Source organism: Entelurus aequoreus, linkage group LG08 (assembly GCF_033978785.1).
Source record: "Entelurus aequoreus isolate RoL-2023_Sb linkage group LG08, RoL_Eaeq_v1.1, whole genome shotgun sequence".
NCBI classification, from domain to species: Eukaryota; Metazoa; Chordata; class Actinopteri; order Syngnathiformes; family Syngnathidae; genus Entelurus; species Entelurus aequoreus.
This window is the reverse complement of record NC_084738.1, coordinates 39323374-39348563: the sequence shown is the minus strand read 5'-3', so window position 1 is coordinate 39348563 and position 25190 is coordinate 39323374. Positions and strand designations below refer to the sequence as shown.

Below are 25190 nucleotides of genomic sequence, written 5' to 3'. Positions count from 1 at the left end.
ACAAATGTGTGAGCAAATTGTTGAACACTTTAAGAAAAACCGTTCTCAACCAGCTATTGCAAGGAATTTAGGGATTTCACCATCTACGGTCCGTAATATCATCAAAGGGTTCAGAGAATCTGGATAAATCACTGCACGTAAGCAGCTAAGCCCGTGACCTTCGATCCCTCAGGCTGTACTGCATCAACAAGCGACATCAGTGTGTAAAGGATATCACCACATGGGCTCAGGAACACTTCAGAAACCCACTGTCAGTAACTACAGTTGGTCGCTACATCTGTAAGTGCAAGTTAAAACTCCTATGCAAGGCGAAAACCGTTTATCAACAACACCCAGAAACGCCGTTGGCTTCGCTGGGCCTGAGCTCATCTAAGATGGACTGATACAAAGTGGAAAAGTGTTCTGTGGTCTGACGAGTCCACATTTCAAATTGTTTTTGGAAACTGTGGACGTGGTGTCCTCCGGACCAAAGAGGAAAAGAACCATCCGGATTGTTATAGGCGCAAAGTTGAAAAGCCAGCATCTGTGATGGTATGGGGGTGTATTAGTGCCCAAGACATGGGTAACTTACACATCTGTGAAGGCGCCATTAATGCTGAAAGGTACATACATGTTTTGGAGCAACATATGTTGCCATTCAAGCAACATTAGCATGGACGCCCCTGCTTATTTCAGCAAGACAATGCCAAGCCACGTCTTACATCAACGTGGCTTCATAGTAAAAGAGTGCGGGTACTAGACTGGCCTGCCTGTAGTCCAGACCTGTCTCCCATTGAAAATGTGTGGCGCATTATAAAGACTAAAATACCACAATGGAGACCCCCAGACTGTTGAACAACTTAAGCTGTACATCAAGCAAGAATGGGAAAGAATTCCACCTGAGAAGCTTAAAAAATGTGTCTCCTCAGTTCCCAAACGTTTACTGAGTGTTGTTAAAAGGAAAGGCCATGTAACACAGTGGTGAACATGCCCTTTCCCAACTACTTTGGCACGTGTTGCAGCCATGAAATTCTAAGTTAATTATTATTTGAAAAAAAAAAAAAACGTGTATGAATTTGAACATCAAATATCTTGTCTTTGTAGTCCATTCAATTGAATATGGGTTGAAAAGGATTTGCAAATCATTGTATTCCGTTTATATTTACATCTAACACAATTTCCCAACTCATATGGAAACAGGGTTTGTATAATCATTTATATATTTATAACTAATATCGATGTATTTATGAAACAGACGTTTTTTGTTAACATGTTAAAGGTGTTAAATAAAAATACAAGCATGTTTAACACATGTATCATGTTGTAATTGTATGCATGTTCGAAATAAACTTAAACTCAAACCATAACATAAAGATTATTTCATGAAGACAAAAATATAAGTCGATGTATTACCTTGCAATGATTGGAATCATACAGGATTCACAGTAGTGCTGATAACGTCTACATTTTCTAATTTACATTGTGGAGGAGAAAAATAGTCCTCCTTTCTGTCCAATACCACATGAAAGTGGTTGGTTTTTGGCATTGTATTTGTCTAGCTTTCAAATTAGTTTTTAAACACTTTACAAGAAAGACATTGACGGCAAACTCTGTAGCTTGGTAGCATGTGCGCGTTAGCTTTCTGAGACTCTTGTTGTTAGCGCAGGCAGGATGGAGTAGCACTTTTATTGTGAAGACAACAACTGTGCAGTCGCTCTTTAGGCTTTTGAAAGCAGGTACGGCGTGGAAGTCGGTTGAAATAAAAAGTGTTTCTCGCCTTCCTGTCAGTCGTTTTTTTTCTCCATACTGAACTCGCTGCAGCCAGCGTCATCTCACTTGATCCTCGGGTGACGTCATAGTGAAGATCGCTAATTTTTAGGACTATTTTTTAATAACTGGCTGGCGATCGACTGACACACGTTCCGCGATCGACCGGTAGCTTGTGATCGACGTAATGGGCACCCCTGACTTACAGCATGTATAAAAAACCCCACTGGAGGTGTTTGGATGTCTTTTAAGGGCTTTATAGCAGAATTGCACGGCTCCCTTAGGCTGCATTGTAAGCAAACTTTTGATCGTATTTATTTATTATTTAGAATGCAAAAAAAATAAATAACCTCCATCGTCACCAAGTGCCTTTCTGGCTTGGCACTTGGTGGAAGCGGTCACATTGTTCCTCCCTCTCAGTCTCTCTGCTTGCTCTCTTGGGTTGTCCTGTCTGCCCTTTTTAAGAGCCTCTTTCTTTGCACTGTCCTCCGAAATCTAAACACCAGCCATGGAATTGATTAGCTGGACTCTTGACTCAATTGACAAAATCTTCTCATCGAGAAAAAGAGGTTCTGGGGAACCTGGCTGCCCTGACGGAACTTGTTGCGGCGTACGTGAGAGACTTTTGGGAGAAATGGTGAATCATGTGCCTCTCAGTGCTGTCTATGGAGGACATGAAAGACATCTACCTATTTGGAACCATGATCGCAGGGCATCTGCTGATTGGGCTGGGCATTGCACTGGTGTATCGTCAAATTTATTATTATTAGCCTTTATTTAACGAGGTAAAATCCCATTGAGATCAAAGATATCTTTTCCAAGGGAGACCTGGCCAAGAGGGCAGCAGCAAGGTTACATTAAAAACAGTAAACAAATACATAAAACATCACATTTACGACATTAAAACTTGCTCACATAACACATGTGCATACAGACAAGGTAGACTGCAGTCCTTTCACAGAAGCTTTAAACTCATTCAACGTAACAAGGGTTTGAAGTTTAATATTCGATTGTAGGTTATTCCAAGCATTCGCTGCTGAAAACCTAAATGCTTTCTTGCCCAGTTCAGTTCTTACTTTGGGGACGACAAATGGCAGAACATTCATTGAACGAAGATTGTGACTTCCTTGTTTCTTTGTTAAAAGACAAGACAGATAAGATGGAGTGATACCCAGAATGGTTTTGTAGATGAAAACATACCAATGATTGAGGCGTCGAGCACATAAAGATGTCCAGTTAACCATTGAGTATAATACGCAATGGTGAGTAAGGGGAGCGCAGTTGGTGATGAATCTCAGTGCACCGTGGTACACACTATCCAGCTTGTGGAGACAACCAGCAGTAGCATTCATGTACAACACATCTCCATAGTCAATAACAGGTAAGAAGGTTGTTTCCACCAATTTCTGTTTCACAGTAAAAGAAAAGCAAGACTTGTTTCTATAATAAAATCCCAGTAAAAGTTTCAGTTTTTGTACGACATACTGAATGTGCTCCTTAAAACTCAAGTGGTCATCAATTAAAAATCCTAAATATTTAAAAGCACACACTAACATAATTTGACATTTAGAAGATGATGGCAGGCATTCAAGGAGCCCCAAGGATGCCCGTCGCAATTAAATGAATGGGTCGAGCTGTGGGATCACAGACTTTGGCGATTTTGAACTGAATCGTAAATTGGATCACATCATGGAGAGGCTTACTGAAATGCAAAAATTGGCCCCGAGAGATTAGAACAGACAAGCCATTAAAATGTCTGCTCGCTTAGAAAACAACTATTCTAATCTACGATTTGACTCCCTCTCATGGCCTTGACGCTGCTCATAACAGAAGAAGGCTGTTCTGTAAACATCCCCCGAGGACACCACAGGGATGGAAGCTCTGACATACCTCCCTCCTTCAACATTACCTGGGAGCTGAACTTTGCTCGTAATGCCTGCAGAGCAACTCCAGGCCTATAGACACAACAACACTACACCCTGGATAATGGGGATATGCACACCTCCCCCCGCCCCACCTCACGCCTACCTTGAATCCCTTAGGGGTGATGGACGACTTGACAGCGCTTAAATAGCAGCAGCCTGCTCACGTAGCCCCCACTCTCTCCCCTCTGTTGCAAGTCTTGTGAATTCTCTGTAACTTGATTATGTGTGCTTTGGCTATTGAGTTTTTTTTTCCTGGCCTCAGTCTGGACCACCTCCCCGGGAGTCCAGCCTTAAACTGATTTTTTTTTAATCATCCCCAAATGTTGACCTGTTTCCCACCTCTTTAAGGGGCGTCCGAAGTTGGCTGACCCGTCAGTGGTCCTGTTCTGTCTCCCTGTAATTTTTGTCTGCTCTTCAGTGGGACTGTGCTGAAAACATATTTTCGATTCCTTGTATGTCTTGTACATGTGATTAATTGACAATAAAGTTGACTGTTGTTGTTGATGTCTCTTATAATGATCGTAAACGATAGGCAAAATTCCAGAATGAGTGCTGTTCCCCTTTAAGTGCCTCAAAAATGCATACGAAGTGGCAGAATAATTTCCATGCAGCCTTTGCTGCTCGGTCCTGAATAACTTAAGCAGTGGGAATGATTATTTTATTTCTAAAAGAGGAAAATTCATTATCGGCTGATGTGCAGCATTAATAGTTCCAGCGTGTAGCCCAATTTCCTATCTTAACATTGGCAGCACACTGCTTTCCGCCTTCTTCTCTTGTCTTTGTTGATTTACCTATTTCACTGGGAAGAAGTTAAAGTTAAAAAAAGTTAAAGTACCAATGATTGTCACACACACACACACTAGGTGTGGCAAAATTATTCTCTGGATTTGACCCATCACCCTTGACCACCCACTGGGAGGTGAGGGGAGCAGTGGGCAGCAGCGGTGGCCGCGCCCGGGAACCATTTTGGTGATTTAACCCCCAATTCCAACCCTTGATGCTGAGTGAGGGAGGTAATGGGTCCCATTTTTATAGTCTTTGGTATGACTCAGCCGGGGTTTGAACTCACAACCTACCGATCTCAGGACTGACACTCTAACCACTAGGCCACTGAGTAGGTTCCTACACAGGCAACTTTAACCTAAGAAGAAGGTTGTAAGCACTGGCTTCTTATTGGTACTATTTATTGCCACTCACAGCCAAAGTTGTGTGACGTGATAAACACGACTAAGTGACTCAAAAATTGTGCTTCAAAAACATTGGTGCTTTAGTTTTTTTATATACCGTATTTTCTGGACTATAAGGCGCACTTAAAATCCTTTTTTCCCCTCAAAACTCGACAGTGCGCCTAATGTGGGGCGGCATGGCGTAGTGGGTAGAGCGCCCGTGTCAGAAACCTGAGGGTTGCAGGTTCGCTCCCCGCCTCTTACCATGCCGTTGTGTCCTTGGGCAGGACACTTCACCCTTGCCCCCGGTGCCGCTCACACCGGTGAATGAATGTTGAATGAATGATAGGTGGTGGTCGGAGGGGCCGTAGGCGCAAATTGGCAGCCACGCTTCCGTCAGTCTACCCCAGGGCAGCTGTGGCTATGAAAGTAGCTTACCACCACCAGGTGTAAATGAATGATGGGTTTTTAAGATGTAAAGCGACTTTGGGTACTTAAAAAAGCGCTATATAAATCACAGGTATTATTATTATTATTATTATTAATGTACGGAATAATACTGGTTTGATTACCGACCATGAAGCAATTTTATTTTCTACATGGTGTTATGATAAGTGTGACCAGTAGATGGCAGTCAAACATAAGAGATACGTGTAGACGGCAATATGACTAAAGTAAACAACACCAACATTTTATATATTCCATTGAAAATATAGAACATTAGACACGCCGCTCAAAAATCGATCAAAATGTTTTAGTATGACTTTGGTAAGCTATGAAGCCGCACTGCTTGATGGATTGTCGGCGCATTAAACATACAAGTATTATTATGGTGTGTGTATAAGGTAAGACATATTATCTGGCGTTTTGTTTTGCAATATTATGCAAAAGCAACTTTTTTACCTTCTGGTTCCTGCTGATCTGTATTTGGGATCTGCATAAATCCTGAAAAATTGCGTGCATCCGCCTTTGTAGTCCATAGCGACACCGTAGTTGATAAGTTTCTTCTTTTTCTCTATCTTCTTGTTATGGGACGTTCATCCTCCACGGTTGTCATTTCTAATATAAAGTAACATAAAGTTCTTACTTATATCTGTCAGTAAATTCGCCATGAAAGCGCAAAAACATACCGGTGTAGTGAGTATACATTATTCACCCAAGGAACTTTAATTATTAGAGAGTTCCGGTGGGACGTTTTTTCACGGGTGAGGAGATGCTGCTCCGTTATTAATTGAAGTAAAGTCTGATTGTCATTAAAACAGTTAGCTCCATCTTTTGACACTTCTTCCACCCCCGTCCTTGCACGCTACACCGCTACAACAAAGATGACGGGGAAGAGACGTTGTCGAAGGTGAGCCACGTAAATAAGACCACAGGATGCGCCCACAAAACAGCGCATTCTGAAAACTATGCATGTAATTGTTTAAAAATCAATTTAAAATCAATTAATAACTGTAAAGTTTAAACATCAAAAAGACAACACGAGATTGAGAATATTGTATGTGTGTGTTCATCATTCATAATTTTTTTCAGCTTTCGCAGAGTTTCTTAGAACGTAAACCGCAGCAAATAGCAGGGATCCAATCTTTAAAATGACTTTATACCAAAATACATGTTTGTACCTTGGTCCTAATCTCTAAAAGTTGAATGTGACAGGGGCGCAAAAGCAGTGTTTTTGAAGTTACCACCCCCACTTCAATTAAAAAACTTTCATACATATTGTTAATGTAATATACGGGAACAGTATGACCTACTTAATACAAACTCATTAAAGAAGACCTTTCTAGATAGACAATAAACAGGCCATAGCTACAGTATGTTGCACACATTTATAATCAAACACGAGCGCTCCGTGGCACCAAAAGAGCAATTTGTGCACAGCAAACAGAAGCAGACACTGCTCATTAATTAAAATAACAGTGTACGTGTTTATTATAGATGACATTGTGTTTGTTGTTGAAATAACCAAGGCAAATTGCTGAAGCTGATGAAATTCCTGCCGGGCGCTTGGGTCTTTTGTCATTCCAAATATTGTGATGCATTGTTTTTATTAATGTGTGTTTTGCTGTCAATTATATGTGCAGAATTTACACTGGACATACACCTTTAATCCATTTTGTCATATACTGTATTTAATGTTTTTGAAACAGGAGTTCACACCAGGAAGACAGGAGATTAATCCTTATAGTTACCCCCAACATTACTGAATTTAACCTGAATTCTGTGCTCTGTGCTGCTCTTTCCACATCTCTCTTCTGCATGCTAAGTTTTGATGTTTAGTTTTTGGTATATTTTGTCTTTTATTATTACATATTTTCAGATTTTTTTGTCCCACAGGTTAGCCTGTTGTTTTGGTTGTAATGTATTGACGACTTGCTGTAGTTTTCGTAAATTTGTGTACAACCTGTTTTGTACAACATTCACAACTCTTGTGTTTTGGGTGCATAACCCTTCCCTGGTAGTCACAGTTCCATTCAAACGTTGCAGGGATTTTCTGAGACTGGGTCCGCCCTAGGGATGTCCGATAATATCGGCAGGCCGATATTATCGGCCGATAAATGCTTTAAAATGTAATATCGGAAATTATCGGTATCGTTTTTTTTATTATCGTATCGGTTTTTACTTTTTTATATGTATTTATTAAATCAACATAAAACACACAAGATACACTTACAATTAGTACACTAACCCAAAAAACCTCCCTCCCCCATTTACACTCATTCACACAAAAGGGTTGTTTCTTTCTGTTATTAATATTCTGGTTCCTACATTATATATCAATATATAACAATACAGTCTGCAAGGGATGCAGTCCGTAAGCACACATGATTGTGCGTGCTGCTGGTCCACTAATAGTACTAACCTTTAACAGTTCATTTTACTCATTTTCATTAATTACTAGTTTCTATGTAACTGTTTTTATATTGTTTTACTTTGTTTTTAACTCAAGAAAACGTTTTTAGTTTATTTATCTTATTTTATTTTATAATTTTTTTAAAAAAGGACCTTATCTTCACCATACCTGGTTGTCCAAATTAGGCATAATAATGTGTTAATTCCACGACTGTATATATCGGTACCGGTTGATATCGGTATCAGTAACTAAAAGTTGGACAATATCGGATATCGGCAAAAAGCCATTATCGGACATCCCTAGTCCGCCCACATATTTAAAGAAACATTTCTAAGGTAATATGAAATCCAAATGGAAAAAACAAATGTTTCGGACTATAGCGCACACCGGATTATAAGGCGCACTGCCGATGAGCAGGTCTATTTATGTGTATTTTCATACACCAGGAGCACCGAATTATAAGGTGCATCAAAGGGGTCATATAATGATTTTTTTCCCCTCTATTTAAAACACTTCCTTGTGGTCTGAATAACATGTAATGGTGTTTTTTTGGTCAAAAAGTTTTACAAACCATTGCTTTCTGACCATCTCTTCAACGTCTGACTGTGGTGGCCCGTAACGCTACGCATTCTATCAAACGTTGCGGCTTCGTAGCATTCCAAAGTCGAATAGATTTTGACATAGTGTGTATGTTCTATATTCTCAATTAAACATCAAAGCTTTGGTGTTGCTTGGTTACGAGTACTTGCTAGCGTCATTTACTGAACAGGTGTCAATTTGCAGTCCACACGTACCCCTTATGTGTGACTGCCATCAATCCGGTTACACTTATCATTTACACTATGTACCAAATAAAATTGCTTTGAGGTCAGTAAGCACCACCAGAATTAATACGTACATTAGGCACACTGGGTTATAATGCGCACTTCTCGATTTTTGAGAAAATGAAAGGATTTTAAGTGCGCCTCGTATTTGTTGGAAAAAAAACTGAATTTTTTTTTAACAATTAAAGGGTCTGTTTTCAACATTTACACAGATGCCAAGAGGACGCCAACTTTCCAATGTATATCCTGCCCTCTTAAGGCTTCCCCTACGTAATGACGTAATTACGTAGGTATGTAAGACATGTATGGGCATTAGCTTTAGGTGTCTTTAGCTAATAATAGTGATTTGGTTAGCTAGCGTTAGCTGTCATTGAGTGTATATTCTATCATAACAACATCATGACTGCAAATTGTTCGATGCTTCTCTTGGACTTCTTTTGTACGTGTGCACGCGCTACCTGCGCGTACCTGTTGACGGGACCGGGTGACTGATCGGCGTGAACACCAATCATTTTATACGGGCCGATAAAATGTTTTGTTACATAAAGAATGGACTTTATTCTCATTATATTTGCATGTAACGAGATTAAGGACTCCAATTTAAGGTGCGGTAGTGGAAACAAATATGGAATAAAAATAAATCACACAAGAAGTAATAAAGATAAAAAATAAGAATTGAAATTAACAGACTACTATCCAATAAAACAATAAGCATTCCTGTACAATATACAAAACAATATACAAAATACTGTACAATATACAGAACAAAACAAGAGTACCAGAGTAATAAAGTAACAATCAGTGTCGGACGTATTGCAGTAGAAGGGTAATATTGCACAGTAGGGTACTAGGGTAGGATATTGCACAGTGAGGGGGTATAGGGGTTAATTATTTATTTCAAGTTTGAGTTCAAGATGATGACAGCTCTGGGAAAGAAGCTGTCTCTGAGCCTGTTTGTTCTGGCTCTGATGCAACTGTAGCACCTGCATGATGGTAGCAGGTCGAACAGGTGGAAGCCAGGGTGTGTGCTGTCCTTGGTAAACTTTGTAATTGTGAAAAATATAGACATTTGTCACACAAATGTGTTTTGTTAAACCACTAATGGTAACGTCAGCTTACCGGTGGTGGTGTTGTTGTTACAGTACCGTGTTTTCCGCACTATAAGGTGCACCTGAAAACCTCGAATTTTCTCAAAAGCTGACAGTGCGCCGTATAATCCGGTGCGCCTTATATATGGACCAATATTGAGCCACAACAGGTCTCGCAACCCCAGCCTCTACTGTAGCGTCTATTCTATGCGCCTTATAATGAACAAAGTTTTAAAATAGGCCACTCATTGAAGGAGCCCCTTATAATCCGGTGCGCCTTATAGTGCGGAAAATAGGGTATATGTTTTGCTTTGAAAACTGTTACTGTGAGGAAGTTGCAAAAAGAACCTTTAGTTTCATTTGTATCTTTGTGAGGTCCTCCTGAGTCATACTGACCGACTGCAGCATCAGTCCAACAAAAATCCCTCAATGCGACAAATGCGATTTGGCAGTTAAGGTAAGCCAAACAAATGAGCTTCACACAGGGGCCTCACCCTTTGCCATTGTGTGTCCTGCAGGATTTGGCCAGGCAGCGTGCATGTGACCTTTTAGCTTATACCATCATAAATCTTATTCTGTCCAAAAAGATAAAGGGAAAGGGCAGAATGAATGGCATGCATAGCTGGAATAAAAGTGATAGATTTGGGATAAGCCCTGCTATCAGTGGACTAACAGAAACAATCACGCACACACTTGCTCAGATCAAGGACACGGCCGTAAAGATAAATTAAAGTGCTTACAAAGTTGTCATAACACCTTGACAAAGAGCTGCATTACCGTGTGACTACATCAAAATGCTGCACAGGGGAAATAAAAACAGACTGTTTTTCTTCCTTGTCTTTCAGCTAATTAAAAGACAGGAAATCAGGCCGCGGGCAAGGCAGCGTTTCCAGGCTGTGACAGTACCGTGCAGTGGCTTCAGTCGAACATTAGTAGAGTACAGAGTGAGCCATCAACATGATGAATAGGTGGGGGCGAACAGTGTGGGGTGGTGGGGATCACACGCCCAACTAATTGGTGGCTGACATAGGTATTATTCAATACATGTGAGCATGCTCTGTTGGTATAATATACTGTACAGTTCTCCCCAGTTTTAACACGCATAAATCAGCTTTAAACAGCTTTCCTTTCACCTCCCCTGACAACTATTCTCAATGGACACTTTGGAGGCAACACCAACACTAATCACATCACATTTGAGACTGGAACACCCTAAAGGCATGCTTGATTGTGGTGTTTCAAATAAAGCTTTGCAACTCTACAGCAGTGTTGTGCACCGACGTTTGGCTACCATAATAGCCATTATTATCATTGAAGTCCCTCTGACACAGCAGGGGCACCAGCTCCAGCTGAGTAAAGGCACACTTGCTGTCCCTCACTTTTAATGTGTACCGTGTGGGAAGCGTGGGAGGACAAGTCTGTATACTGGTTTACAGTCAATCGCAGGGGACTGGGTATGGCACATTAGGTGGCAATAGATACCATGCCAGCTCCAGAAAGTCCGTTATGTGAACCACTACACTGCACAACAATGTCATAGTAATTAATCAAGTCAAATTCATCAAGTCAGTTTTCACAGTTGGTTTGTATGTCTTGTGTTTTTGCAAACCCTGAGCAGGTTCATTAATCAGCTGACTTGCATTAACTGCGCTGTGCCACTGGGAAGACCCTGGAGGATTACGTCAAGTCGGCTTCCAGACGCCACCCCGATGTTTAGCCTGATCTTTTACATATGCTGGTAGTTTTACTAACTAGCACAGATCTGGGCATAATACGGCCCACGCACCAAATACAGCCTGTTAAGCTTTTTATTTTGGCCTGTCAGACGTCTCCAAGCTGCCAATATGATGCACAGTGCAGTGTTCAAATTACTGTAAGTCTTGAACAATAACACGTATTCCAATGGCTAGAATCTGCACCTTTGAGTGATATGCTGTCTATTACGATAAGAAATAAAAAATGGGTGTGTTTTTTATCTTTTGTGTTCATGTTTCACCGTGTTTGTTGCATCATTGTTGAATTTTGCTTTATTGTAAAAAAGATCGATCAATGGAAGAGGTGGTCTGAGAAGTAAAAGGAGCAATGTTCGTATGTTTTTAATATAGTGTTTTATTGTTCATAGTTAATATTGAACATTTTACATTCTTTAAATTAATGTACATTCTGGGTATTTCATTCAATAACTAACTGTAAAAAGACTGTACAATTATATTTAGTTTTTTTGGTGGTCTGTCACGTTTTTTGTATTCTATCAGTCATCAATGTGTGAGTTTTTGTATTATCGTGTGACCAGCTTTTGTCCATTTTTACGACATTTTAGGTATTTATTTCACTAATGCACAACTACCTCCATATTTTTAAAGTGTTCCTTAAAACTAAGCAGCAGATTGCGTTTACAACTACATTATTTAACATCTTACTAGTGTGCTGACTTGCTCAGCGACCATCTTCATAAGGTTACATTTGCTTTTCTATAAAGCTAAATTAGGGCCAAAAGTTTTGTACTTTATAACATTTACTTTGAAACTGAAAGTTCAAGTTTTGATGTTAAATTTTGAAAAATACATCAGTGTATTCAAAATAAAAATAAGTGCACACAATTTTTCAGGTTGAATATACTTTTGATTTCAAATTATTTATTTTAATTTTTCCCTACATATATTTTTATATTTGAGCTTCTGTTTTTTTCAGATTCAAAGCTTTCTTTTTACAGTTAAAATTTTTTTGTTTGTTTCAGATACAAATCTTTTTTTTTTCAGATTTAAATTGTGGGCTCTTTTTTAGCGTGAAACGCGTGCTTGAGGCGTCGACTTCTTAGTAAAAGGATAAGGTGCTTCCCCTATCACGTTGCCATCAGGAAACTTAGGAACTACTGTAATTCAGTTCAACTCAACACCTTAAACATTATGCACCTCAATAACCAAGCTTCAAAGGAGACATATGATGCAAAACAACATTTCTCACCATTGGTACATGTTTTTGTGTATTTGGGATCTGTATAAGTACAGAACATTTGAAATGAAACCATGGAGGCATGGCAGAGATATTTATAAAACAATCTTGCCTTCCTTCATACTTCCTCCAAACTAGCTAATTGGAATTTGCCCAATTTGAGACGTTTTTCCAATTGGTGACATATGGTAAAGTTTTGCCCGAAGAGCTTCGCGCAAGTTCGCCATTGTAGTCCTACATTGTAGTCAATAAGTTCCTTATTTTTTTCTATGCTCTTGTTGTGGGGCAGACTGGCTCGTAGATGCAAATGCATTCTGCGCTGTTGCCATTTCTAATACAAAGAAGCGTATACTTCTAACGTATATCTTTCTGTAGGCTCCGTATGGAAGTGCTAAAATCTACAACATGGCTGATGGGGAGAAGATGCAGTCAAAGTGGAGGCACGTAAATATGGCGGCACGGGTGTAGTCTATATACAGTGTTGAGTTGAACTGAATCCGTTCCTAAGTTCCCTGAAGGCAACGAGATAGGCTTATCTTTTTGCTGAGCTGTCTGTCATGAGTCCACGGCCCTCGCACGGGCCAAAAGTCTGAATCAGTAAAAAAAGACTTGAATCTGAAAAAGAAAAATGTGAAACTAAAAAAAAAAAACAGAAGCTCAAATATCAAAATTAATGAAAGTAAAAAATGAAAATAAAGAATAAATGCAATATAATTATATTTGTGAATAAAAAATATATTCAACCTGAAATAAAGTTGTGTGTGCTTATTTTTATTTTGAATATACTGTATACATGTATTTAAAAAAACCTTAAACTTTCAGTTTCAAAGTTATTTTTTAAAAGTCTAAACCTTTTGGCCCTAATTTAGCTCCATATTTTGTGTCCCATGTTTTTTTCCCACATGGATATTTGGAGTTGGTTATTGTTTGGCATGCCTAGGTTTCCTGGTCTTTGGGATCTTCATTATAAATTGTTATACTTGAGAAGGGAATTCTCTAGAAATTTGGTGAAAGTGCTGAATTATAACTAAAATGCTGTATGAAAAATGTCAAACTACAGGAAAACCATGAATTTTTTGAATATCGACAATAAATGCTGAATGTTTTGGTGTTGGATAGTGTAGGCCAGAATAAGAATAATAAAGAAAAATGTTGGTGCACACTATGAGTGAATCATCTTCAGCATTCATAAAATTAGCAGTACAGTAGTGGCTTCATCCCTGAATATCACAATGCATTGCACTATATTCTGTTTCTTCATATTTTGCCGTTGTAATGTACGCTATCGAGTTTCGGTTGACTTTAGTTTTGTATTCTGCATGTCGTTTTTTCGGTAACTTCTGTGTTCAATTGTTTCTCTATTTCTTCTTCCTATTTCCTTGATTACCTCATTACTATTTCATGTGTCACACCTGGTCCAAATTGTCTGCTTGCCTCCCTAGTGTATTTAAACTGCCTCTTTTCCTTTAATGTTGCCAATTTGGTGCTTTTTCTTCGCATTCTTAAGCTTTAGGTGACACTTTTTTTAAATAGATTTTTGAACACGTCTCTATAGATGGATATCAATACTAGCGCCTGCGTAAACGATAGTAACTACATGGCAAAACTAACATATCGGTGCCTAATTTTGGTGATAAATTAATAGTTACTGTTAATAAATTGGTACCTCAACTTGCTAGCACAATGTGTTCCACAAACAAACTCATAACTTAAAAGCACACCATACCCACCATAGACGGTGTTTTCCCTTCCTGAGACAGAGGATGGTGGTCCAGAATCTCTTCAAAGCCTTCCGGAAGTCGTTCTCTGTGGCTTCTTTAAACTCATCCCATGTCAAAAATACACAGTAGCTCTCTTTCTTCAGCCTGATGGCATCCCTTAACGTTGGGGTCCACCAGCGGTTTCTGGTCAGCCGCCTCGACAATAGAGGCACATAACATGGCCCACTCGAACTCAATGTCCCCTGCCTCCTCAGGAACATGTTTGAAGCTCTTCCAGACGTGGGAATTGAAACCTACTCTGACAGGAGGCTCTGCCAGCTATTCCCAGCAGAACCTCACAATGCGTTTGGGCCTGCCAGGTCTGCCCCACCATCGGAGCCAACTGGTGATTGGTAGAAAGTTCCGCCCCTCTACTCACCTGAGTCTCCAAGACATGGGACCACAAGTCTGAAGAAAACAACCACAATGTTGATCATCGAACTGCGGTCCAGGGTGTCCTGATGCAAGGTGCGCATATGGACACCCTTATGTATGAACATGGTCATCTAATCTATAACAAGCACTTAAGTCTAAAAACAAAACACTACACGGGTTTAGATCCGGGAGGACGTTCCTTCAAATAATGCCTTTCCAGATCTGACTGTCGTTGACAACGTAAGCGTTGAAGTCCCCAAGCAGGACAAGATAATTACCTGGAGAAGCAGTCTCCAGTACTGCCTGTAGGGAATCCAAAAAGGGCGGGTACTCTAAACTATTGTTTGACATGTAAACACAAAAAACAGTCGAGATGAAGGGAGACTACTGTCTCATCTAACATACAGGCTCTGAGCCGGGGGACAACAAGTATAGCCACCAACGCCCGTTGCCTCTCACTGGTTGCAACACCAGAGTGGAAGAGAGTACAGCCCCTCTCGAGAAGATTGTTTCCAGAACCCCTGCCGTGCATTGAAGTGAGTCAGAATCAGAATCAGAATCACTTTGATAATCCCCAAGGGAAATTAAGATTTTCAGCACAATTCCATTCAAGAGCAGACAAACATTACAGGGAGACAACAAGTATAGCCACCAACGCCCGTTGCCTCTCACTGGTTGCAACACCAGAGTGGAAGAGAGTACAGCCCCTCTCGAGAAGATTGTTTCCAGAACCCCTGCCGTGCATTGAAGTGAGTCAGAATCAGAATCAGAATCACTTTGATAATCCCCAAGGGAAATTAAGATTTTCAGCACAATTCCATTCAAGAGCAGACAAACATTACAGGGAGACAACAAGTATAGCCACCAACGCCCGTTGCCTCTCACTGGTTGCAACGCCAGAGTGGAAGAGAGTACAGCCCCTCTCGAGAAGATTGTTTCCAGAACCCCTGCCGTGCATTGAAGTGAGTCAGAATCAGAATCAGAATCACTTTGATAATCCCCAAGGGAAATTAAGATTTTCAGCACAATTCCATTCAAGAGCAGACAAACATTACAGGGAGACAGAACAGGATCGCTGACGAGTCCAACTAGATCCAGCCAGAACTTCTCCACTTTGCACACAAGCTCAGGCACCTTCCCACCCAGAGAAAAGACGTGAAAGAGTTAGCTTCTGCAGACCCTTCTGGCCCCTCCCATGAGTGGTGTGCCCATTAGAAAGGAGGCCCACAGTACCTCTTTGGGCTGTGCCACCAGGCGCCCGCCATCAAGCCCCGCCTCCAGGCCTGGCTCCAGAATGGGGCACTGGTGACCCGCATCTGGGTGCGGTAAACTTGTGTCCTTGTTTTTGTGTCTTCATAGGTGTTTTTTTAACTGGACCCATCTCAGACATTTTATGTTAACATGTTATGTATGGGGGCAGCAGGGGTTAGTGCATCTGCCTCACAATACGAAGGTCCTGGGTTCGATCCTGCGCTCAAGATCTTTTTGTGTGGAGTTTGCATGTTCTCCCCATGACTGCGTGGGTTCCCTCCGGGTACTCCGGCTTCCTCCCACCTCCAAAAACATGCACCTGGGGATAGGTTGATTGGCAACACTAAATTGGCCATAGTGTGTGAATGCGAGTGTGAATGTTGTCTGTCTATCTGGGTTGGCCCTGTGATGAGTTGGCGACTTGTCCAGGGTGTACCCCGCCTTCCGCCCGATTGCAGCTGAGATAGGCTCCAGCACCCCCCGCGACCCCGAATGGGATAAGCGGTAGAAAATGGATGGATGGATGGATGGATGTTATGTATGTATGTATGTATGTTTAATATAAATACAAACATGTTAAATGCATTTATATTCCTTTCTTTCTAAAAGACAATAATATAAATTGGTATGTTACCTCATTCTGATGCCTTGCATTGTTTGGAATAAGGCAGGATTTACAGTAGTTGCTGATAAGTTCCACAACTACGATTTAACATTGTCGAGGTATGAAAAGTTCTTCTCTCTTTCCAATACCACATGGAAGTGGTTGTTTTTAGCTTCTTACTCGTCCAGCTACCACACTCATTTTCATACTCTTTACAAGAAATACATTGGAGGCTATCTCCGTAGCTTGCTAGCTTTTGTGCGCTAGTTTTCTCAAACCCTTATTTTGCAGGCAGGATGGAGCAGCACTTTTATTGTGATGACAGAAACTGTGCAGTCAATCTTTACACTTTTGATGGCAATTGTTAGGGAGAGAGAGTCTGTGTTGAAATAAAACGTGTTTCTTGCGTTCTTACCTATATGCAGTGTTGGGACTGTAACGCCGTTAGTTTCGGCGGTAACTAGTAATCTAACGCGTTATTTTTTATATTCAGTAACTCAGTTACCGTTACTACATGATGCGTTACTGCGTTATTTTACGTTATTTTTTATGTAGTATCGGCTAGAAACAGAAGATCTGAGTGTGTTTTATTGGAGCGCTGCAGTGTCCTTGTGTCACAAGCCGGAGAAGAGAGACGTGCGCTCTGTGTGTGGGGAGGGAGGGGAGGGAGGGTCGTGTCTGATCATGGCGGAGCTGCGTCGAGTTTGTCGAATATGTACATATTCTCACTACTTTTCTTTTGTCGAGCACAAAGAAAAGAACATTTTAGTTAAATGTAAGTTGTGTCTTGGATCAAAGATCCCACCTACTGCCCAAAACAGCAATTCAAATCTGATGAAACACCCACAAAAGCAACATGCTTCGACGAAGCTAGTAAAGAGAGACACAGACTCTGATGCCACTTTCCCTCCACCACCACAACTTAAGGATTAACTCTGCCTCTGCTCATCATTCATCACTGAAGGTACACACTCTGTCAATTCTCTTATATACGCTTTCATTCTAGACTTCTAGAGTGTTTGATTATCACATCACTCTAAATGTATAGACTATAAAGTTCACAAACATAAAGAGGGATCCTAGTGGGCCAGGCCAATCTTTCCTTTTCTCTAAACTAAAACTGGGTAAATGTGTAGAGTGTTCTGGGCTTCAGACATGATTTTGTTTCAGAATTCCTTGAGAAAAAAACGCTCGGTTAGGCTTTGTGTATGAAGTGCGTGCCTTCCTTGCTTTACAGCTATGTTGTTATTATGCTGTTTGTTACTTATGTATGTTATGTTGCAGCTATTTAAAATAGTTTTGTCAATTTTTTCTGGCCTGAAACAAATTGGCCCTTTGAAACGTATATTTGTCTTTGCGTGTTGTATGTTGACCAAATTGCTTGGCAGAGTTCAGTGATGCAAATGCATGTCAAGTTGATCAACAGATTGTATTATTCTCCAGTGCAATAACAGTACTGAAATAAAGGCTCAAAGGGCATTAATGGGAGCTTTAAAAAAAAAGGGGGGGAAAAAGAAGTAACTAAATAGTTACTTTTCACAGTAAGGCATTACTTTTTGGTGTAAGTAACTGAGTTAGTAACTGAGTTAGTAACTGAGTTACTTTTGAAATGAAGTAACTAGTAACTGTAACTAGGTACTGGTTTTCAGTAACTAACCCAACACTGCCTATATGTGATGCATTACATTGTATCGTATGCGTGTTCGAAATAAAGTGAAACTGAACTGAACTGTCCGTTTTTTCTTCCTACTGAGCTCGCAGCAACCACAAGATCTGACAGAACCCTCGGTTTCTGTGTATAACAATCAAGGGACAAATGTGACGCCATAGTGAAGCTTGTCTATTTGTTTAATGCCTGGCTATGTACCCACACCCCCTGCGAGATCAACTGGTAGCTTGCGATCAATGTAATGGGCACTCCTGAGCTACGCCATCTAGCAGCTCATAACTTTAGAACTATGCTCGCAATTTAAAGCATAACAAAAATCCGAGAGACACTTCGTATCTCAAGTTACTCATAAGTTAAGGTAGGCTAAATGAAGCAAAAATTAGGTGTAGGCGCTACCGCCTAATTCATGCTTTGCGCTTAACCTTAGTTTTTCTAATCTAGATCGAGCTAAAGAGCTAACGCTTGAAAGTTTGGTTGTACTTCACCATAAAAGAAGGATACTCAGCCACCTGAAACAAGTGCTTGATGAGGATATTGTGCAAGTAACGTAAAGGAAGTAACTTAAATAATACATTAACACTAATGTAGTGTAGGATGCATGTAAAATATAGCAGCAAAACCCGCTGAAACTATTCATTCATCTTGTGATGTGTGAAAAAATATAGCGCTTTTCTACCTTCAAGGTACTCAAAGCGCTTTGACACTATTTCCACATTCACCCATTCACACACTAATGGTGGTAGCTGCCATGCAAGGCCCTAACCACGACCCATCAGGAGCAAGGGTGAAGTGTCTTGCTCAAGGACACAACGGACGTCACAAGGTTGGTAGAAGGTGGGGATTGAACCAGGAACCCTCAGGTTGCTGGCACAGCCACTCTCCCAACCGCACCGCGCCATTGGGAGAGTTAATAATACAAAATGAATATTACAAAACGCCTGGGCACCATTTGAGCACTGACCTCGTTTCAAAAGTACCTAAAGTATATGCCCTGCTCAGTAGCCTTGTGGTTAGAGTGTCCGCCCTGAGAATGGTAGATCGTGAGTTCAAACCCCGGCCGAGTCATACCAAAGACTATAAAAATGGGACCCATTTTGGCACTCAGCTTCAAAGGTTGGAATTGGGGGTTAAATCACCTAAATTATTCCTGAGCGTGGCCACCGCTGCTGCTCACTGCTCCCCTCACCTCCCAGTGGGTGGAACAAGAGGATGGGTCAATTGCAAAAAGTAATTTCATCACATCTAGTGTGTGTGTGTGGTAATTTAACTTTAACTTTATATGGCACCGGTAAAAATCAACACCCAACCTACTTGCCTCAGTTTTTGTGGTTTGGTGGTTTGTCTGCTTTGGTACTTATCATGTAGATATTTTGCTTTTACTTTTTCTTTGTGATTTGGTTGCCCGTGTAGGACTGCTTATTTGTAAGCTGAACTTCTGGTAGCAAGTCTTTGGTCTACAACTACATGTTTTGCATCAGGGTTCCTCACTAAATCCATGTCAGTCCCTAGTGATTTTATTATACCTAACTCTAGTAATGGCAAAATTGTTGCTTAATGAACGCATTAATCACGACCCCCAAACAAATATCTGTTGAAGACTAAACTCCCAAAAGCTAAGACATAACCTGCAAACAAATGGAGAGGAAAACACGAAAATAATGTGTCCTCTGGGGAATGGATGAATCATATACTCAGCAAAGCACGTCCTACAATTCTTCACTGTTGTTTTTAACCCCACTGGCCCTTGGTTGTTATGACCACAGCAGCCCTTGGTGAGCAGCACTGAATGTTAAGTAACGGTACTTATGGAAGAATGGATGTGCCAGCAGACACAGCATGCATTAATGGTGGCTTGCTGCTGCAAACAGTCTGCTCTCTAATTAGAAGGCTCCTTTATTAACAAATATATAAGTTGGCTAATTCTTGGTGCAGACTGCAGGGCATGTGAGCCACCCTCAAGTATGTCACTTTGTATGTTAGGTTTCTTATTGCATGTGTGATTTTTCTATAGTGGATGTAAGGTAAGCAAGAAAAAAAGCATGTGTAGTTGAGCTATTGGCAAACAGAGCTCACTGTAATGAGGGTTGTTTGACCACTCGTGCTTGTATTAATCACTTTTGATTTCTCCTGCAAAGGTCCTGGGATTGTAAACATTTAACAATATATGTTTCTGCTTGTTATACAGTATCTCTATGATGCACATTTTCCCCTGGCATTTCCCCAACCAATAGGCTCTTTTCCACCGCAGGAACTTTTACAGGAACTTCCCAAATAAACTTCCCCCTGTGTTTCCACTAAAAACTACCCGGGTAGATTTAGTTCTTCAGGAACCTTTTGGAGTTCCTGCCAACAAGGTGGGACTTCTGGAAGGTATCCGGAACCTTTTTAAAGGCGGACTGTGTTGTCGAACGCTGATTGGTTGAACACAGTTGGGGCATTCCTAAAATCTAATTTTCAAACACACGACCGCAATTAGAATATGTACGGCGACTTGTTTGTTTCTTGCTTTTTGTGTATTTCTATTACCGTATTTTTCCGAGTATAAGTCGCTCCGGAGTATAAGTCGCACCGGCCAAAAATGCATAATAAAGAAGGAAAAAAACATATATAAGTCGCATTTTTGGGGGAAATTTATTTGATAAAACCCAACACCAAGAATAGACATTTGAAAGGCTATTTAAAATAAATAAAAATAGTGAACAACAGGCTGAATAAGTGTACGTTATATGACACATAAATAACCAACTGAGAACGTGCCTGGTATGTTAACGTAACATATTATGGTAAGAGTCATTCAAATACCTATAACATATAGAACATGCTATACGTTTACCAAACAATCTGTCACTCCTAATCGCTAAATCCCATGAAATCTTATACGTCTAGTCTCTTACGTGAATGAGCTAAATAATATTATTTGATATTTTACAGTAACGTGTTAATAATTTCACACATAAGTCGCTCCTGAGTATAAGTCGCACCCCTGCCCAAACTATGAAAAAAACTGCGACTTATAGTCCGAAAAATACGGTACAACAAACCTGACAACGGAGAGAAAGAAGAAGTAAAGAAGAAGTAAAGAAGCTTGCGAAATGCAGGAACTTTTGTGGGGCATCTTTGTGGTGAAGATTATTATTATTATTTTATCCAAACTTTGATTCGACATGCGAAGCTACGAGAAGACTCTTTTAAACACATGTACGGAGAAGTATGAAGCCGGATTCGAAGCTATGACCTCAGCTGTTTACTAATCTGAGACTTCGTTGGATAAATGTGAAATAAAGGAGGCAGCACACCAGTAGAAGGAAGGGAAATAACATCAAATATTAACTATTTACTTTATGACATGTTGTAAAAGTAATCAGTGACACTTCATTTGTGTAGTTATTAGCGTCAACCCGATGAACTGAATGCTAGTGCTAACAAGTTAATGCTAAAGCCGAAGTGTTCGTGTTGTCGGCGGGATAAACGCTGCATTTATTATTTATATATTGTTATTTACAGCTGAAATGGACCAAAACAAACTGCCTGACCCTCATAAACTCATCATATACCGAGAGGACGACTTTCTGACTGTTGGACATTGGGGACAAAAGCCTGACTTTTTTTGAACAATTCAGGACACTTGCTTTTTTAAATCATATCGTTTTGTCTATTAATGCTTTGTATTTCATTTACTTACATTTTAGTCAAATAACTGTAACCTATTATTGTCTATTTATTTACATGGTATCAGTGTAGAAAAACAGTAAACCACTTTTTCATACGTTATCAGCCTGATTTGTATAAACTACCTGAACTGTGAAATATGGTGAAAACGCAAACCACTCACTTCTACAGGAACCTCTAGTTCCAGGAACCAGTGGTTCCAGGAACCAAAAGCTCCTGAACTTTTGGTGAGCACTTCCTACGCCCCAAAGAAGGCCAGGTAAAGGTATTTGTATTTTCTATATTGCCCCAGATCACAGGATAATACCTAGAACAATATGTAGCTATTTTATGAAACAATCTAAATAGCTTTACCTTATTTGCATGAAGGGGCATGTCTTTTCTGTCTCTACATGGTTGCATTTACAATAAATAATCGTCTCTATGTCGCATGTGAAAATGAAACGTCTGTATTTTAACTTTCAATTGTTTTGGAGTCTTTCTAGTGTTACAACATTTAACTGAGAATAGAAGAGGATAAATAAACATTGCCCCCAAGGAGACAACAGACATGGCAAAACATAGCATGTCTTAAAAAAAAAACGTCAACTGGCCTGGTAGCCACTTCCGGCCGTTTTAATCTTTCAATGCTGTCCACAGAATAAAATGTGTGAGTTCAGGACAAGGACCATCCACTAAATAATGTGAAAATCCAAGACGCAGCCACATTATCACCAATTTTCTTTAACTTCACTCGGCTGGCTTTGTTTTTTTGTTTTTTTAACAAAACAAAGTATTAGTAAAGTGTGTAACTTTTGAGTGATGTGTTAATACACAATGGGCCTGATCTACTACTGCGTGTATTAAACCCCATACAAACTTGATAGCACAAGCAAAGTTGATCTACTAAGCTCCTGCGCAGAGGACTACATCTCTTAAATAGAACTGCACTTTTTTGGGAATGTTGCCTATCATTCACAATCATTATAAGAGACAAGAAGACAAAAGTTTGTTTTTTTGTGCATTCTAACATAAAAACAAAACAAAACGCTTGTTCTTGGTGGGTAGCAATGCAGCTAATGGGAGCAATGAATTCTACATCTAAATCTCTTTAAAATGCTTTCAAAAACAGTCAACAATACTTCATTTATGTTCCGTAACCTGTATGATAACCAAGCTGTAGCAACATTGTTATTGCAAGAGCAAACACTGAGGAACTATTTTTCTAGCGTAGTAACACATCTACGTAGAAGCTAGCTATGGCGAGAGATAAGCTAGCTTCTACGTCAGCACGAAACACGTTTGAGTTTTTAATGCACAACACAATGCGATAAGATACCAATCTGTACTGACTGAAAAACACGAACAAACATATTACAGTATCTGTAAAGTATTATTTCATGTTTTGTTTGTACACAGCTAGCCAAACAGCATATGCTGTCTGTCAAGATAAACACATGACGTGCGGAGTGTATCATGATCAATCTAAAGTGTGACTCACTCAATAGACAGTTGTCTGTTTGTTCCAGCTGGCTAGGGACGTTTTTTTCCGCTTAATTATGGGTAAGTACTTTATTTATGGCGGAATAGCTTGGCTTCAAGTTCCACATTTTGCAGCTTCGAGTCACTTTCACCTCCCTCTCTCGGCTTCCGTCTGCTCTAACGTCTCAGTCTTTCTTTGTGCGCCCTTCTAGAAGCAGCAGTTCATCCTTTGTTCGTTCAGTTTTAAAAAGATAAGGTTGTGAATCCTCATTTTCCCAAAAATAGTCATCTCCGTTGTTTGTTACTGAATATGCCATGATTAGCTTGTTGTTGCCAAAATCAGACGTGTGCTGCTATGGAAACGGAAATAAATGCACCAAATAATTAGTCTGGCAATGATTAAAATGATCAATATACGGTAAATATTGTACATATTACACATTGTTCTGAAGGTGTCTGTTATGACATTTTATATAAATACTTGCAGTGTGTATATAAAACATATTACATATTGTTATGAAGGTGTCTGTTACACAGTATATATATATATATATATATATATATATATATATATATACTTGCAGTGTGTATATAAACTATTGATGGAGGGTTTTGAAGGATACAACAGTGACTCTCATAAGCCACATCTTTCAAACGTTTTTTTATCATCTTTAAACCTCCCTCCACCCCAAAAAAAAGACATGTGTCTTCTTGGCTCTCATAATGATTTGAGCGAAAGGCAAAATTCCCCCCCAAAAACCCAGTTCCCCTTTACAGGAAAACTGCACTTTGTAAAAATGTTGCCTATGATTCAAAATCTTAATGTAAGACAAGCACACATATGTTTTTCTATTTAATGATTCTAACTAGTAAATAAATGCGAGCAAAAGTCCACTTACAATGGAGCCTATGGGAGTCGTTTTATTCGGCCTAAAAAGGGCTAACCTCTAAACGCCTCCATTATCGATTAATTTACACGCTGTAAGTATATATGTAATGTAGTAACAGGCGCATTCATAATAAGATGTAATATTTACATTTTTTGATCATTTTAAGCATTAGCAGCGCATTAATTAAAAAAAAAATTTTTTTTAAACAACATCACTGACTATTACTCACTGCAGACTTTATGAGAGCCAACAAACATAATAACATATCACTTACTGTACAATGCCTACTGTCATTATACCAACTGCTAGGATGTTCATATATTTCCGTTGCGATTAAGAATGTCTTCGCAATGGGTTACAGAAAGGTTGGTTGCAAACCAGCGTCTTTTGCGTGTCTTTCTCGCCATCTCCGGGTCTAAATTGGCTCTCAAAGTGTACCAACATTGCAGTTTATGTCCACATCATTTTACTATCAAGGTGACAGGCAGTATTTATGATCAGGAATTAACTTTCATGAGCTGAGGATGTCAATATAGCCAGCAGTAGGTCCTTATTGTTAGCGCTTATAATAACAATATCGCTAATATCTGGTTAATATACAGGTAATGTTTAGGCTTTTTGGATGGTCATTTATTCGGTTTTATTGTCGGAATAAATGCAATAGATGCAATTATTTAATGGTTCCCATTGTAAGCGGACAATTTACGATTTAGAATGCATTAAAAAAATATATATGTGTTCTTGTCTCTCATAAAGATTGTGAATTATAGGCAAAATTTCCCCTTCAAGTGAGCAAAATAAGGAGCGCAATACAATTAGCGTGTTTTTCTTTATGAATATGCAGAATATATGCTGATCATCAGAACACTGACAATGCTGGGAGGAAGAAATGCAAACACAATTATTTAGCACACGCAGTGTGATTTAGCAAGACATTAACTGCTCTGCGGCAGCTG

At 39.8% G+C, this 25190-nt stretch overlaps 1 protein-coding gene across 6 annotated transcripts in view; it reads right to left on the bottom strand.

Annotated features, from left to right (window-relative positions):
- dnah9 (dynein, axonemal, heavy chain 9) overlaps positions 1 to 25190 on the bottom strand; it is a 426092-nt gene that overhangs the window by 190224 nt on the left and 210678 nt on the right. The window lies entirely within an intron of this gene.